Raw genomic sequence first — 15,023 nt, 5'->3', positions numbered from 1 at the left:
CGGAAAGAAGCAAACAACATGGTAAACACACATATCATAACCATGGCATGATGCACAATCAAGTATGATGCATGTCCGGTTTAAAGAGGCATGGCATGGCAAAGTGCAACAAACAATACTACGAATTAAGTGGAGCTCAATATGCAACGAGTTGCATATTAACGAAACTTCACAACAATTATTTAGTTCTCTCCCATTTAAGGTACTCACCAATATTAAATGTTGGTTAACATGGCAAGAGGTGAAGCATAATAAAACTAGCTATCTAGGCAAGTTTAAATGAGGCCGGAATGACAAACAACAATTCCGGAAAATCCCCATGTGCGTATTTTGGATTTGGTACTGTTCTGCCATAAACCATATTTTAGAGTTGTTAAACATGCAAAGTAAGTGTGTCATGTTAATCTATGCATTTTTCCACCCCAATTACATATAAAGTTTATTTAATTCGGAGCTACGATTATTTAGTTATGAAATAAATCATTTTAACATGCTATTTAGCAAATTAATTGCAAACAACATTTCAAACATTTTTAACATGGATGAAAGTTAAATATTGTGAAATTAGATGAAATTCTAAGCAGTTTACATATTTAAAACGTTTTAATCCGATGCACGGTTGTTGAGTTATTATATGCATGAACAAAGAGGGTTTTTCTGTAAAACTGTAAATCGCTGGAAAGTAGCTAAATTCGTCCAGAGGAAAAAAACATGACATGGGCCGAAACTGTCCAGCCCAACAGTGCACAGGGGGAGTTTGGGTGGCAGCTCACATCGGCCTTGGGCCGGCTGCGACTTGGCGAAGGCGCGGAAAACGGGAGAAGCAGGACTTAGCGCTGGTCGACGTCCTCACGTGCTCGCACGCAGAAGCAGGGGAACAACGCGCCAGCACGATGCAGAGGACGCAGCAGGCGGCGGGGCGCGGGGAGATCGGCCGGATCTCGTCGGATCCCGCGCGAGGAGGACGGGAACGGGCGGTCCGATGACGGGGCAGCTTGAGCGCGGGGGATCAGGGCACGGGACGAGGCCAGGACCGCGGGGTCGAGCTCGTTCCCGAGCAGAGGACAACGGTGGCGGACTTGGCGCGATTCCGGCGACGCAGACGAGGCGAGGAGGAGTGGATCCAGGTGGGGGCATCCAGGGAAAGGGCGCGGGCACGGATCCAACGGAGACGAGCTTGAGGCGGCCATGGGCGTAGTTCTTCTGCGAGGAACACGGGGAAGAGAGGTTAGAGTCGAGAGACAAGAAGAACGGGAGGAAGGAGGGCGCGAGGAGGCCCGGCCTGGATCTGGCGGCGCGCGGGGAGGTCCTGTTGGCGCTGCTGCTCATCACCGGCGGGGACGGCTGGCTCGATCCGCTCGGGTTCGAGCTCCTGCGGGGCTCGCGCGAGGGAGGCTGCTCGGGGCCGCTGCGTCGTTGGATCAAAATCCAACGGAGCAGAGGAGACGTGGCTGAATGATTGGACTGGATCGGGAGGAGGCTGCGGGATTGGTTCAGAGCTGAAAACGAGGGAGGTGGTCGGAGGCTGCTGGCTGAATTGAGGGGATCAGGAGGGATCCGGAGGTAGGTGGCGGCGGCGGGTGAGGGGATGGATGGATTGGACAGGCTAGCTAGGGTTAGACTGTTTATATAGGTAGGGGCTACCTCGTCCCTTCGATCCCAATCGGACGGTCGAGAAATAAATAGGTAGAGAGTCCAACAAGGAACCGAAAATATTTTAGGAATGTTTGGGGATGATCCGGACCCATCGGTCACGACTGCTCGGTTCGGGTTCAGGAGAGCTTTCGGACGCGCGCGAGGGGTGGTCTGAGAGAGGTCAACAAAAACAAGGTGCGTGACAAAAGGCCCCGGAGAAGACAAGAGAGAAAACGAAGAACAAGGTTGGAAGTGTGGTTGGTCTAAGAACGGCCAATGACGACAAAGGAGAGACGCGGCAACTATGAACAGATGCAAGTTTTCGAAAACAAATGCGGATGCAATGCTCATGATGACATGATGAAATGCTATTGGGGAACGCAGTAATTTCAAATTTTTTTCCTACGATCACGCAAGATCTATGTGATGCATAGCAACGAGAGGGGAGAGTGTTGTCTACGTACCCTCGTAGACCGTAAGCGGAAGCGTCAAGTGACGCGGTTGATGTAGTCGAACGTCTTCGCGATCCAACCGATCAAGTACCGAAAGCACGGCACCTCTGCGATCTGCACACGTTCAGCTCGGTGACGTACCTCGTACTCTTGATCCAGTTGAGGCCGAGGGAGAGTTCCGTCAGCACGACGGCGTGGTGACGGTGATGATGATGTTACCGGCGCAGGGCTTCGCCTAAGCACTACGACGATATGACCGAGGTGTGTAACTGTGGAGGGGGGCACAGCACACGGCTAAGAAATCAACTTGTGTGTCTATGGGGTGCCCCCTGGCCACGTATATAAAGGATGGAGGGAGGAGGAGGCCGGCCCTCATAGGGCGCGCCCAAGGATTCCACCTCCCACATGGAATAGGAAAAGGGGAAGGGAGAAGTAGAAGGAAGGAAGGGGGCGCCCCCTTTCCCTAGTCCAATTCGGACCAATCCATGGGGAAGGGGCGCAACCACCCTTGAAGCCTTTCTCTCCTTTCCCGTGTGGCCCATTAAGGCCCAATACGAATTCCCGTAACTCTCCGGTACTCCGAAAAATATCCGAATCACTCGGAACCTTTCCGATGTCCGAATATAGCCTTCCAATATATTGATCTTTACGTCTCGACCATTTCGAGACTCCTCGTCATGTCCATGATCTCATCCGGGACTCCGAACTATCTTCGGTCATCAAATCACATAACTCTTTAATACAAATCGTCATCAAACATTAAGCGTGCGGACCCTACGGGTTCGAGAACTATGTAGACATGACCGAGACACATCTCCGGTGAATAACCAATAGCGGAACCTGGATGCTCATATTGGCTCCTACATATTCTACGAAGATCTTTATCAGTTAAACCGCATAACAACATACGTTGTTCCCTTTGTCATCGGTATGTTACTTGCCCGAGATTCGATCGTCGGTATTACCATACCTAGTTCAATCTCGTTACTGGCAAGTCTCTTTACTCGTTCCGTAATGCATCATCCCGCAACTAACTCATTAGTCACATTGCTTGCAAGGCTTATAGTGATGTGCATTACCGAGAGGGCCCAGAGGTACCTCTCCGACAATCGGAGTGACAAATCCTAATCTTGATCTATGCCAACTCAAAAAACATCATCGGAGACACCTGTAGAGCATCTTTATAATCACCCAGTTACGTTGTGACGTTTGATAGCACACAAAGTGTTCCTCTGGTATTCGGGAGTTGCATAATCTCATAGTCATAGGAACATGTATAAGTCATGAAGAAAGCAGTAGCAATGAAACTGTAACGATCATAATGCTAAGCTAACGAATGGGTCTTGTCCATCACATCATTCTCCTAATGATGTGATCCCGTTCATCAAATGACAACTCATGTCTATGGCTAGGAAACTTAACCATCTTTGATTAACGAGCTAGTCAAGTAGAGGCATACTAGGAAAATTTCGGTGAGTTCCCGGTTATGGTGGGTGGTCGGGGGCTGAGCGATGCACGTTTCTCTCGTACACGTACGCGCGTGTGTGCGAGGCGTTGGGCTGTAACTGAACCCGAGCGAGGCGTTGGGCTCTAACTGAACCCAAGCGATTGCACTGCAGGCTACGCGTTACTGAACCCGAGCGATCAATCGATGGCTGTTAACTGAACCCGATCGAGCGATTCCTCCGCTACTGCTGCTAAATGAAGCCGATCGATGCTAGCTCTGGATGAACAATGAGCGTTGCGGGGGGGGGGGGGGGGGGGGGGGGGTTGGATGAACAGTGAGCGGTGGGGGTGGATGAACAGGACCCCGTGGTGTTGCCTCTGGATGAACAGGACCCTGATCGATCGAGCCGGTTGGGGCTGGATGAACAGGACCCCGTGGAGGGCTGGATGAATAGGACGACCCCGCGGAGGGCTGGATGAACAGTAGACGGTGGAGGGGTGGATGAAAACTAGCCCGTGGAGGGGTGGTTGAACAGGAGCCCGTGGAGAGGGGTGGTCGAACAGTAGCCGGTGGAGTAGCGCGCGGCGGAGGCTAGATGAACAGGACCCCGTGGATGAACAGTCGCAGGTGGAGGCTGGAGGAGGTCGACGGTGGATGAACAGTAGCCCGTGGAGGCTGGAGGAGGTCGACGGTAGAGATGAACAGTATCCCCCGGAGTCCCGTTTTGCGGTACGCCACACCCTTCCCGATGAAACAGGACCCCCGTTTCGACCGTAGCGCTCCAACACAAGTCCGTTTCCTCCGTTTTGCGGTACGCCACACCCCTCCCGATCAACAGGACCCCGTTTCGACCGTAGGAGGTCCAACACAAGTCCGTTTCCTCTGTTTTGCGGTACGCCAGACCCCTCCCGATGAACAGGATCCCGTTTCGAACGTGGCCGGTCGAACACAAGGTCGTTTCCTCCGCTCTGCGGCACGCCAGGCCTCGTTTCCATCGGCTGTTCCGTCCAAGCCCTCCCGATGAACACGACGACGCATTCCGTTCCGACCCAACCGGTTGGCTCCCCATGAACACGACGACGACGCTGTTTCTCCGTTCCGACCCAGCCATGTACACGAGCCCTGGCCGTACCTATGCGCGAGTAGGCGTTCGAGACCCCGCCCGTATGTACGTACATGGCCGTATTTTGTTTCTTGCACACTGGCCGCTATACGTACTGAAGGAAATATGCCCTAGAGGCAATAATAAAGTATTATATATTTCCTTATATCATGATAAATGTTTATTATTCATGCTAGAATTGTATTAACCGGAAACATAATACATGTGTGAATACATAGATAAACAGAGTGTCACTAGTATGCCTCTACTTGACTAGCTCGTTAATCAAAGATGGTTATGTTTCCTAGCCATAGACATGAGTTGTCATTTGATTAATGGGATCACCTCATTAGGAGAATGACGTGATTGACTTGACCCATTTTGTTAGCTTAGCACCCGATCGTTTAGTATGTTGCTATTGCTTTCTTCATGACTTATACATGTTCCTATGACTATGAGATTATGCAACTCCCGTTTACCGGAGGAACACTTTGTGTGCTACCAAACGTCACACGTAAATGGGTGATTATAAAGGTGCTCTACAGGTGTCTCCAAAGGTACTTGTTGGGTTGGCGTATTTCGAGATTAGGATTTGTCACTCCGATTGTCGGAGAGGTATCTCTGGGCCCACTCGGTAATGCACATCACTATAAGCCTTGCAAGCATTGTGACTAATGAGTTAGTTACGGGATGATGTATTACGGAACGAGTAAAGAGACTTGCCAGTAACGAGATTGAACTAGGTATCGAGATACCGACGATCAAATCTCGGGCAAGTAACATACCGGTGACAAAGGGAACAACGTATGTTGTTATGCGGTCTGACCGATAAAGATCTTCGTAGAATATGTGGGAGCCAATATGGGCATCCAGGTCCCGCTATTGGTTATTGACCGGAGACGTGTCTCGGTCATGTCTACATAGTTCTCGAACCCGTAGGGTCCGCACGCTTAACGTTACGATGACAGTTTTATTGATTTTTGATGTACCGAAGGAGTTCGGAGTCCCGGATGAGATCGGGGATATGATGAGGAGTCTCGAAATGGTCGAGACATAAAGATCGATATATTGGACGACTATATTCGGACTTCGGAAAGGTTCCGAGTGATTCGGGTATTTTTCGGAGTACCGGAGAGTTACAGGAATACGTATTGGGCCTTATTGGGCCATACGGGAAAGAAGGAAAAGGGCCTCAAGGGTGGCCGCACCCCTCCCCTTGGTCTGGTCCGAATTGGACTAGGGAAGGGGGGCGCCCCCTTCCTTCCTTCTCTTTTTCCCTTCCTCTTTTCCTATTCCATATGGGAGGTGGAATCCTACTAGGACTAGGGAGTCCTAGTAGGACTCCACACTTGGTGCGCCCCTCCTAGGGCCGGCCTCCTCCTCCGTTGCTCCTTTATATATGGGGGCAGGGGGCACCCAATGGACACAACAATTGATCCTTGAGATCTCTTAGCCGTGTGCGGTGCCCCCTTCCACCATATTACACCTCGATAATACCGTTGCGGAGCTTAGGCGAAGCCCTGCGTCGGTGGAACATCATCATCGTCACCACGCACTACTGGAATCAGCTAATTTGCCATCTGCCAGCTCTTTGCCGTCTGCTAGCTGACGGCAAAGAAGCTCTTTGCCATCAACTACACATAGGCAGACGGCAAAGAAAAGGCTGACGGCAAAGAAGCTCTTTGCCATCAGCCAGCTCTTTGCCGTCTGCCAGCCGACGGCAAAGAATCTTTGCCGTCCGCTGGCAGACGGCAAAGAGTGTGGTGGCCCCCATCCCCCGCTCGTTTGAAAAAATCTTAACGGCCCACCTCTTTGCCGTCCGCTAGCAGACGGCAAAGAGGCAAAAAGGCGGACGGCAAAGGCTGGCTGATGGCAAAGAGGGCACTTGACTAACGGCCGGTACCCCCCGCCCGTTACTCACTTCGTCCTCGCCCTTCTCCTCCCACCCCGCCGCCGCCGCCGCCCGCCGCCCCGTCGCCCCCGCCGCCCCGGCTCCCCGCCGCCCACCGCCCCATCCCCCCGCCGCCCCGCGCCCCACCGCCGCCCGGCCCCCCGCCGCCCCGCGCCCCGCGCCGCCTCCTCCACCGCCCCGCCCCGGCCCCCCGCCGCCTGGGCCCCCGCCGCCCCGCCTCCTCCACCGCCCCGCCCCGGCCCCCGCCGCCTCGCCTCCTCCACCGCCCCGCCCCGGCCCCCCGTCGCCGGCCCCTCCCCGACCCGTCGCCGCCCCCCACAGTGAGCCCCTCCCATTTTTTTCTTCTGTTTTTTTTGTTTTTTTTCTGTTTAGATAAGGTTTTTTAGTTTATGTTTTTCAGTTTAGAATTAATTAGTTTAGGTTATTTAGTTTAATTAGTTTAGGTTTAATTAGTTTAAATAGTTTAGTTTTAATTAGTTTAGGTTTTTAGTTTAGGTTTAGGTTAAGTAGAAGGGGGAAGAAGAAGAAGAAGAAGAAGAGGAAGAGGAGGAGGAGGAAGGAGGAGGAGGAGAAAGAAGAAGAAGAAAGAAGAAGAAGAAGAAGAGGAGGAGGAGGAGGGAAGGAGAAAGAAGAAGAAGAAGAAGACGGGGGATGAGAAGAAGTAGAAGAATGAGAAGAAGTAGAAGTAGTAGAAGAATGAGAAGACCCCCTGACCCCCCAACCCCGACACCACACCCCGACACCCGACCCCGACTCCACCCCGACACCCGACCCCCTAACCCCCTGACCCCGACACGACACCCCGACCCCCCCTAACCCCCGACCCCGACACGACACCCCGACCCCCGACCCCGAAACAGCACCCCGACCCCGACACGGCACCCCGACACCGACACGACACCCCGACCCCCGACACGACACCCCGACACCCCGACCCCGAGACCCCGACCCCGACCCGACCCCGAGACCCCGACCCCGACCCCGACCCCGACCCCGACCCCGACACCCCGACCCCGAGCCTGACCCGACACCCCGACCCCGACACCGACACGGCACCCCGACCCCGACCCGACACCCCGACCCCGAGACCCCGACCCCGACACGGCACCCCGAGACCGACACGACACCCCGACCCCCGACACCTCCCGAAAAGGTGTTCTTTGGCCTTCCAGAAGCCGACGGGGTCATATATTTGTGAATTATTAGTTAGGTCATATATCTTTCGATTTTGTTATGAAAAACATCATATATAATTGTGTTGATCGGGTAGTTTTAAATGTGCAGTTGTTTCATCGCTGCGAGGTTTGGTGTTCGACGACCTCGCCGTGCGTTTGACGAGCTCTGCCCCTTCGTTCGTGGGTGAGCACAAATGACATGTCCTCCTCCCCCATTAATTATTTGATCTATTCCGATGAAACTTGATAGCTAGATATATATGTGTCTTGAATCATCAGTATGCGTAACCAATATGTGTCTCCCGTTCGAAAGCGTCATAGCATGCATTTGCATATTGATAACCTTGATTCTTTCGAATTGTCCAACGCTATCCATGGACAGCCCGAGTATGTTTAGATTGGGTTCGTTTTCCCATATGCTTTGCTCCGGATCCGACGCATAAATTTCGTCAGTGCCTCCCCTGTTGTTCTCCGGGTACACATCCTCTCTGTTTATTGCAGAGACGTGTATCAGGAGAACAGCGGGGAGGTGCTGCCGAAATTTTGCGTAGGATCCGGGGCATAGCATGGGAAAATGAACCCAATCTAAACATACTCGGGTGGGATTAGGACCTATCATGACCTATTAGAGTGTAGGTTGCATGGACGTAATAAAATTGACAAAGTAGATCAACTGATGAATACATACATGGTGAATTATATATATATATATATTTGTTGTGTGTCTAGTAGCTCTGAAAGTCAAGATGAGTGATCGTGCGTGGATGTACACCGGTCACACTGGTCAGAACAAATGGAGCACTGAATGGTTCACAAAAACCAAGGGGTTTGTGCGAGCCGCATTTGAAAATGGCCAGAGGAAAACCTGGTGCCCCTGTTTACGGTGCGGCAATTGGGAAAAGAGGACAGAGGCTGAAATGGGCAAACACCTGCAGAAGAGTGGTTTTACGCCCGATTATACGGTGTGGACATTTCATGGTGAGTCTGCCCAACGTGACCGAGCTGAGGTGGATCGTCGTCGCACCGACGAGCATGGTACCGGGATGGAAAACATGGTGCAAGACTTTGATGATGCTCGGGATTCAGAGGAGGAGATGGAGGAATCTGCAAAGGCCTTCAATGAAATGTTGGAGTCTTCAAAACGTCCGCTCCATGAGCACACTGAGCTTTGTCAGTTGGATGCCATCTCACAAGTAATGGCTCTGAAGGCTCAGTTCAACTTGGGCAGAGAATGCTACGATGCAATGATGACAGTATTTGGACGCTTTCTACCCAAAGGCCATGTAATGCCTGCAAACCTGTACCAGTCGGACAAAATCCTCCGTGCACTGAAGATGCCCTATGATAAGATACATGCCTGTGAGAAAGGATGTGTCTTGTTTAGGCTTGACTATGCGGACTTGAACTATTGTCCCATTTGCAAGTCTTCCAGGTATGTTGTGGTAGACAACGGTATGGGTGAGAAGACACAGACCAAAATCCCCGTTAGTGTTCTTCGGTATATGCCAATCGTACCAAGACTTCAACGTCTTTTCATGGTCGAAGAGACGGCCAGACAGATGACATGGCACAAAACGGGCAAAAGAACCGAACTAGATGCAGATGGGAATCTGATGATTGTACACACATTGGATGGTGTTGCGTGGAAAAAGTTTGATGAATTACATGGTGACAAAGCGGCAGATCCGAGGCATCCTCGAGTCGGCATCAGCACGGATGGGTTCAGTGTGTTTGGTATGACGGCAGCCCAATACAGTTGTTGGCCCGTATTTGTCTTTCCACTCAATCTCCCCCCCGGACAGATTATGCAAAGAAAGAACATTTTCCTGACGTTGATAATTCCAGGGCCCAACTATCCGGGGAAAAATATGAATGTGTACATGCAACCGCTTAAGGACGAATTGCAAGAAGCCTGGGATAATGGGTTCAAGACATACGATGCCTATAGCAAACGGAACTTCATAATGCGTGTCTGGTACATGTACTCGACGCATGACTTGCCGGCGTATGCGCTATTCGTTGGCTGGTGTGTGCATGGAAGGTTCCCGTGCCCCACATGCAAGGGAGCTCTTGAGTTTCGTTGGCTTCAGGCCGGTCGCAAGTTTTCTTGCTTCGACATGCATAGACAGTTCCTGAATCCTCGCCATAAGTTCAGGAAAGACAAGAAGAACTTCATCAGAGGTAGAGTTGTCAAAAACTCTGCACCACATGCATTGACAGGCCAACAGACCCTGGATCAGTTAAACGCTCTCGAGCCAGATCCAGAGCGTCCAGGGTACTTCAAGGGGTATAATTCTAAGCACGCCTGGACTCACAAAACATGCTTATGGGATCTGCCTTACTTCAAAGACCTCCTTTGCCCACACAACATCGACGTGATGCACACTGAGAAGAATATCGCCGAGGCACTTTTTGGTACATTGTTCGGCATAGATGGGAAGTCAAAGGATAATACTAAGGCTAGAGTCGATCTGGAGGCGCTATGTGATAGGCCGTTACAAAACATGAAAGAACCGAAAGGAAAGCAGAACTGGACGAAGCCAAAGGCATGGTTCAATCTTGGAAGGCCAGCTATGAGGGAAATTATCTTGTGGGTGAAAATGCAGTTGATGTTCCCCGATGGGTTTGCAGCGAATCTACAGAGGGGAGCCAGTCTTGATAAATTGAAGATATTTGGTCTCAAGAGTCATGATTGGCACATATGGATTGAGCGGGTAATGCTGGTGATGTTGCGTGGCTTCATCCCTGAGGATGAATGGCTAGTACTGGCAGAACTCAGCTATTTCTTCCGTGTTCTTTGTGCGAAAGAACTATCGCCTGGCGTGCTAGAAGAAATGGAAGAGTTGGCGCCGGAGTTGATCTGCAAGTTAGAGAAGATCTTTCCACCGGGCTTCTTTAATCCAATGCAACATTTGATTTTGCATCTCCCGACCGAGGCAAGATTGGGGGGGCCCATGCAAAATCGTTGGTGCTACCCAACTGAGAGGATGCAGAAGACGCTTAGACAAAAATGTAAAAATAAACGTAGAATTGAAGCATCGATGGCTGAGGCATTCATCACTGAGGAGGCGGCAAACTTCGTGACAGCACACTACGAAGCCAAAAATCGTCATTTGCATAATCCGAAGCCTCGGTACAATGCTGACGACCCTAAAAAGGGTGGATCCAACCTCAGCCTATTCAAAGGGAATCTCGCACCAGCCAGTGTTTCAAATCCAGTATCTTTGGATAACGAACAATGGCGGACCATTTCGTTGTATATCTTCAACAACCTGATAGAAGTGCGGCCGTACATCGAGTAAGTTCTCGGTACATAGTTTCGCAACTTCTATTTCCTTTGAACTGCTCTTATTCCTAGATATTTCATACAGTCGATACGTCGCCTTATTCTCGTATGGAGCGGTGATCCAAAAGGATTCTGTCGAAGAGTATGAGCTTCTCGCAAAGCAAGGAGGCGGCTATCCCGGTTTCATCTCTTGGTTCAAACAAACGGTAATTTCTATTAGACTTGTAGGCTAATTTGTAGGCGGCTATCCCGGTTTCATTCGCTAATTTGTGCGTAATGCAACAATCCTTTCATATTAAACTTGTAGGCTAATTCAGAGTCTATGGACGCCGAATTGAGACAAGTCGCTAATGGTTTTGACTATAAGGTCCGTTCATTTGACAAATACGACATCAACGGGTATCGCTTTCGTACCTATGGCAAAGAGCTATCTATGGCCGACCGAAAGTCTACAAATTGTTGTGTATCTGCTATCGGCGAAGGAGGTACCGAGTATTATGGGAGAGTTGAAGCAATTTATGAACTTCTATTCTATGGTGAAAACCCACCGAATGTCGTAGTCTTCAAATGTTATTGGTTTCAGCCGAAGGAGACTAGAAGGACTCATGAACATATAGGGCTAGTTGAAATCAACCAAAGCACCCATTTAGATGTTCCTGATGTCTATATTACGGCTCAACAGGCGACCCAAGTATTCTATCTACCGTGGGCCTGCCAAACTAATCCAAATCTGAAAGGTTGGGATGTCGTTTATGAAGTGCCGCCACGTGCTAGACTATCTCCCCCAAAGGAAGAGGATTATGAACCTCACATTAACCCAGACACATATGAAGGAGAATTCTTCCAAGAGACACGTCTTTCCAAAAAGCGTTTCAAGAACCGCTATACTTCACCCCAAAACATTGAAGTAGACAGCGACAGTGAATCCGACATCACCCCAGAGGAGGAACAAGAAGAGCCGGAACAAGAAGAGGTTACTGCTGCGGATGACCTGTCATTGCTTGACCGATTACGTCAAGGTGGCCTTGAACATGTTGATGCCACTGAACCCTATGAGCCCGTCATTGATTATAGTGATGATGATGATTATGCATTTATTGATGATACTGATCGAGATTATTAGTAGTGTCAGGTATTAAATTTTTTAATGTTGTACTTGATGATGATACACTTAAGTGATACACATATTATTATTCATGTCGGTCTTTTTTTTATGTTGTACTAATTTCGTTTACTGTTTGTCATGGCAGGTGTTGAAAGATGGTGGGCGCTGGTCGGGAGCGCGCCAAGGCCCCTTCTTCGTCGGCGCGTGGTCTGAGGTCTTCGATTCCAGACGTACCTCTCCGCCGAGCGTTGCTGGACAGTATGTCCACACCGCCGGGCCCTTCTTCGTCGACCGCGGTGCCCAGCAGGGGACGAGGTAGGAAGAGAGGAGGTGGGGCACGTGGTCGCGGGAGAGGAGGTAGGGTGACTGCTACGGCGCCTTCCTCGCCGCCACCCCCAACTGTTTCACCCGAGCACGTGACTGCTAGGGTGGACTCGTCCGAGGAGGAGGCTACACGGACTCCGGTCCATGAGCCTCCGGTCCACGGGTCTTGGGCCCACGAGCCTCGGGTCGACTGGCCTTCGGCCCACGAGAGTTCGGCCCACGAGACCCCGGAGGAGCACATGTCCGGATGGGGTACCTGGCCGGATCAGCCCGAGGAGCCGAGTGGCCATGCTGATGATGGCGGGGAGCTGACTGATCTTGAGGAGGAGGGTGGCACCGTCTACCAGCGTGGTGCTACACGACTCCCGTCCGTGCCGGCGACCCGCGAGCAGAGGTGGTTGATCTTCCCTGATGGGGAGAGGTACGTAAGTGCATTTAATATTTTTGTACCTTCTGCATTCACGTTTCTTCAAATAACTAATGCGTTGGCCTTGTCATGCTGCAGGGGTTGGGACCACCATCATAGTGTCCGCCGGCCCAACTCCGTCCTTGGAGTTCTTTGCCGGCAAAACTTCCCGGGGTTTGTCACGTTGCCTGGTGAGGGTCGGCTTCCAGAGCTTGGGTTGAGCTGGGAGCACTACGTGGCTGCCCCGGCCCCGCCGGATGTCATTATCGACGGTGTCGTGTGCGACACGAGGGCAGACATGGTGATCAGGACGTTCTGGGTAATTTCTCCTTTACACATTTCAAAATCTTCAACTAGCTAGTTATTAATTGTACTAATCAATATCGTCTCATTTGATTGCAGACATTCTACAGGTGTGAGGAGGGATACGAGGAGGACAGCGCAAATGTTATCCAGAACGTCTGCAAGCGCCTACTCCAGAACTTACGGCACGAGGCTCGGGTGCAGGCTGTTCGAGACTACTACGCCTTGCGTGGTATCAAGAAGACCAAGCCGGCGTGCCGCGATAAGTTCCTGAGTAAGGAGCAGTACATGAAGGTAATTCTTAAGGCCTTCTACTTAACTTCCTTCATTTAGTAATTCTTAGCCGTAGCGCTCAAGTTTCTATTTGCTAACTTAGGCGCCTCCGAGATGGTGTGCGGATCGGATGGATTGTTGGGAGGTGTTGGTCGATGAGTGGTGCTCACAAGAATGGCTAGCCCTCCACAACCAGGCCAAGGACAAACGTGCCCAAATGGAAGGTGTGCCACACCATCAAGGCAGCTCCAACTTATATCAGTTCGGGCGCAACTGGGTATGTGGTTTGCTTCATGATTCATGCAATTCATTCATCATGCTAGCTTGAGCCCTTTAATTACTAATTTTCATTGTTTCTCTCTTTCAGGCGCGCCACAATAAGGCGGATAAGGTGCCAGAGGTGTATGACCTGTATGCCATGGCCCACACTGGCTCTTTCAAGAAAGTCAAGGCTTTCTCTCAGTCTGACCTCGATGATGCAAACAACTTCACCAACATCTCCTCCCACAACAAGCTCGTGAGATATAGAGATGAGGGGAAGGCGAGGAAAGGGGAGGACTTTAACCCGAGCCAGGGTCCCATTGATCCAGAGCTGGTGATGATATCTGGTGGCGGGAGGTCCCATGGCTCCATAGCCATTGGAGATGGACTTATCTGTTGTCCTAGCACTCTCCCGGAGATCAAGGCGCGCCAGTCGAGCTCCGCTCCTGAGATAAGGCCTCGTGAACAGCCAGTGCAACTCGCCATCAAGGTTAGTGATACGTACTCAGTTATCTTTCTCCATTACATTGTGTGCGCTTCCATCAATGATTACAAATGGTCATGTGAGTGGTGTTGCAGGCTGCTATACAGACTGAGAGAGATAGAACGGAGAAACTTCTGGCGGAGGCAGCGGAGAGGCAGCGGGAGATGGAGGAGAGGACGAGAAAGATGATGGAGGAGGAGAGGGCACGGAATGACATGCAGGCAAGGGCCATGTACGAGCTCCTTGTGGTAAGTTTCTTCTGCAGATTACTTGCTAGTCTTAAAATTTGAGTCTCATTACTAACTAGTATGACTCTGTTCTGAAGACCAAATGTGCAGTCTGTGTGCGAGAAGTCCGGTCAGCCCGCTCCGCCAATGCCAGTGATTGCTCCTAGGAGCACGGTGAGTTTAGTTTGAATGGACATTACTTGGTAGTCTTAACATTTGTGTGTCGTAATGCTAACGAGACATTGGAAATGATCTTTGGTGCAGCTTAACTCCAGAAACGCATCGCACGATCCTTCTCCAGGTAGCGGCACTAGCCACCCCGCTCCTACACCTCCCTGATCACGGTAAGTTTCTCTAGTGTTTTGCTTAACAAATGCATAAAGACCTAGACTTAGCTTTATTTCCTCCAATATGCTTACCATAATGACCTAGAGTTAGCTTATTTTCCTCCAAAATGACCCATTTTACCTAGGTTAGCTTATAAATGATGCAGTTCATCCAAGTTAGCTCAAAAATGACCCATTTTACCTAGATTAGCTCCTAAATGATCCATTTTACCTACGTTAGCTTTAAAATGGCCCATTTCACCTAGCTTAACTCCAAAATGACCCATCTTACCTAGGTTATCTCA

The sequence above is a fragment of the Triticum aestivum genome, chromosome 5D, assembly GCF_018294505.1.
Source record: "Triticum aestivum cultivar Chinese Spring chromosome 5D, IWGSC CS RefSeq v2.1, whole genome shotgun sequence".
In the NCBI taxonomy this organism is placed as follows: domain Eukaryota; kingdom Viridiplantae; phylum Streptophyta; class Magnoliopsida; order Poales; family Poaceae; genus Triticum; species Triticum aestivum.
This window is presented reverse-complemented; position numbering follows the sequence as displayed.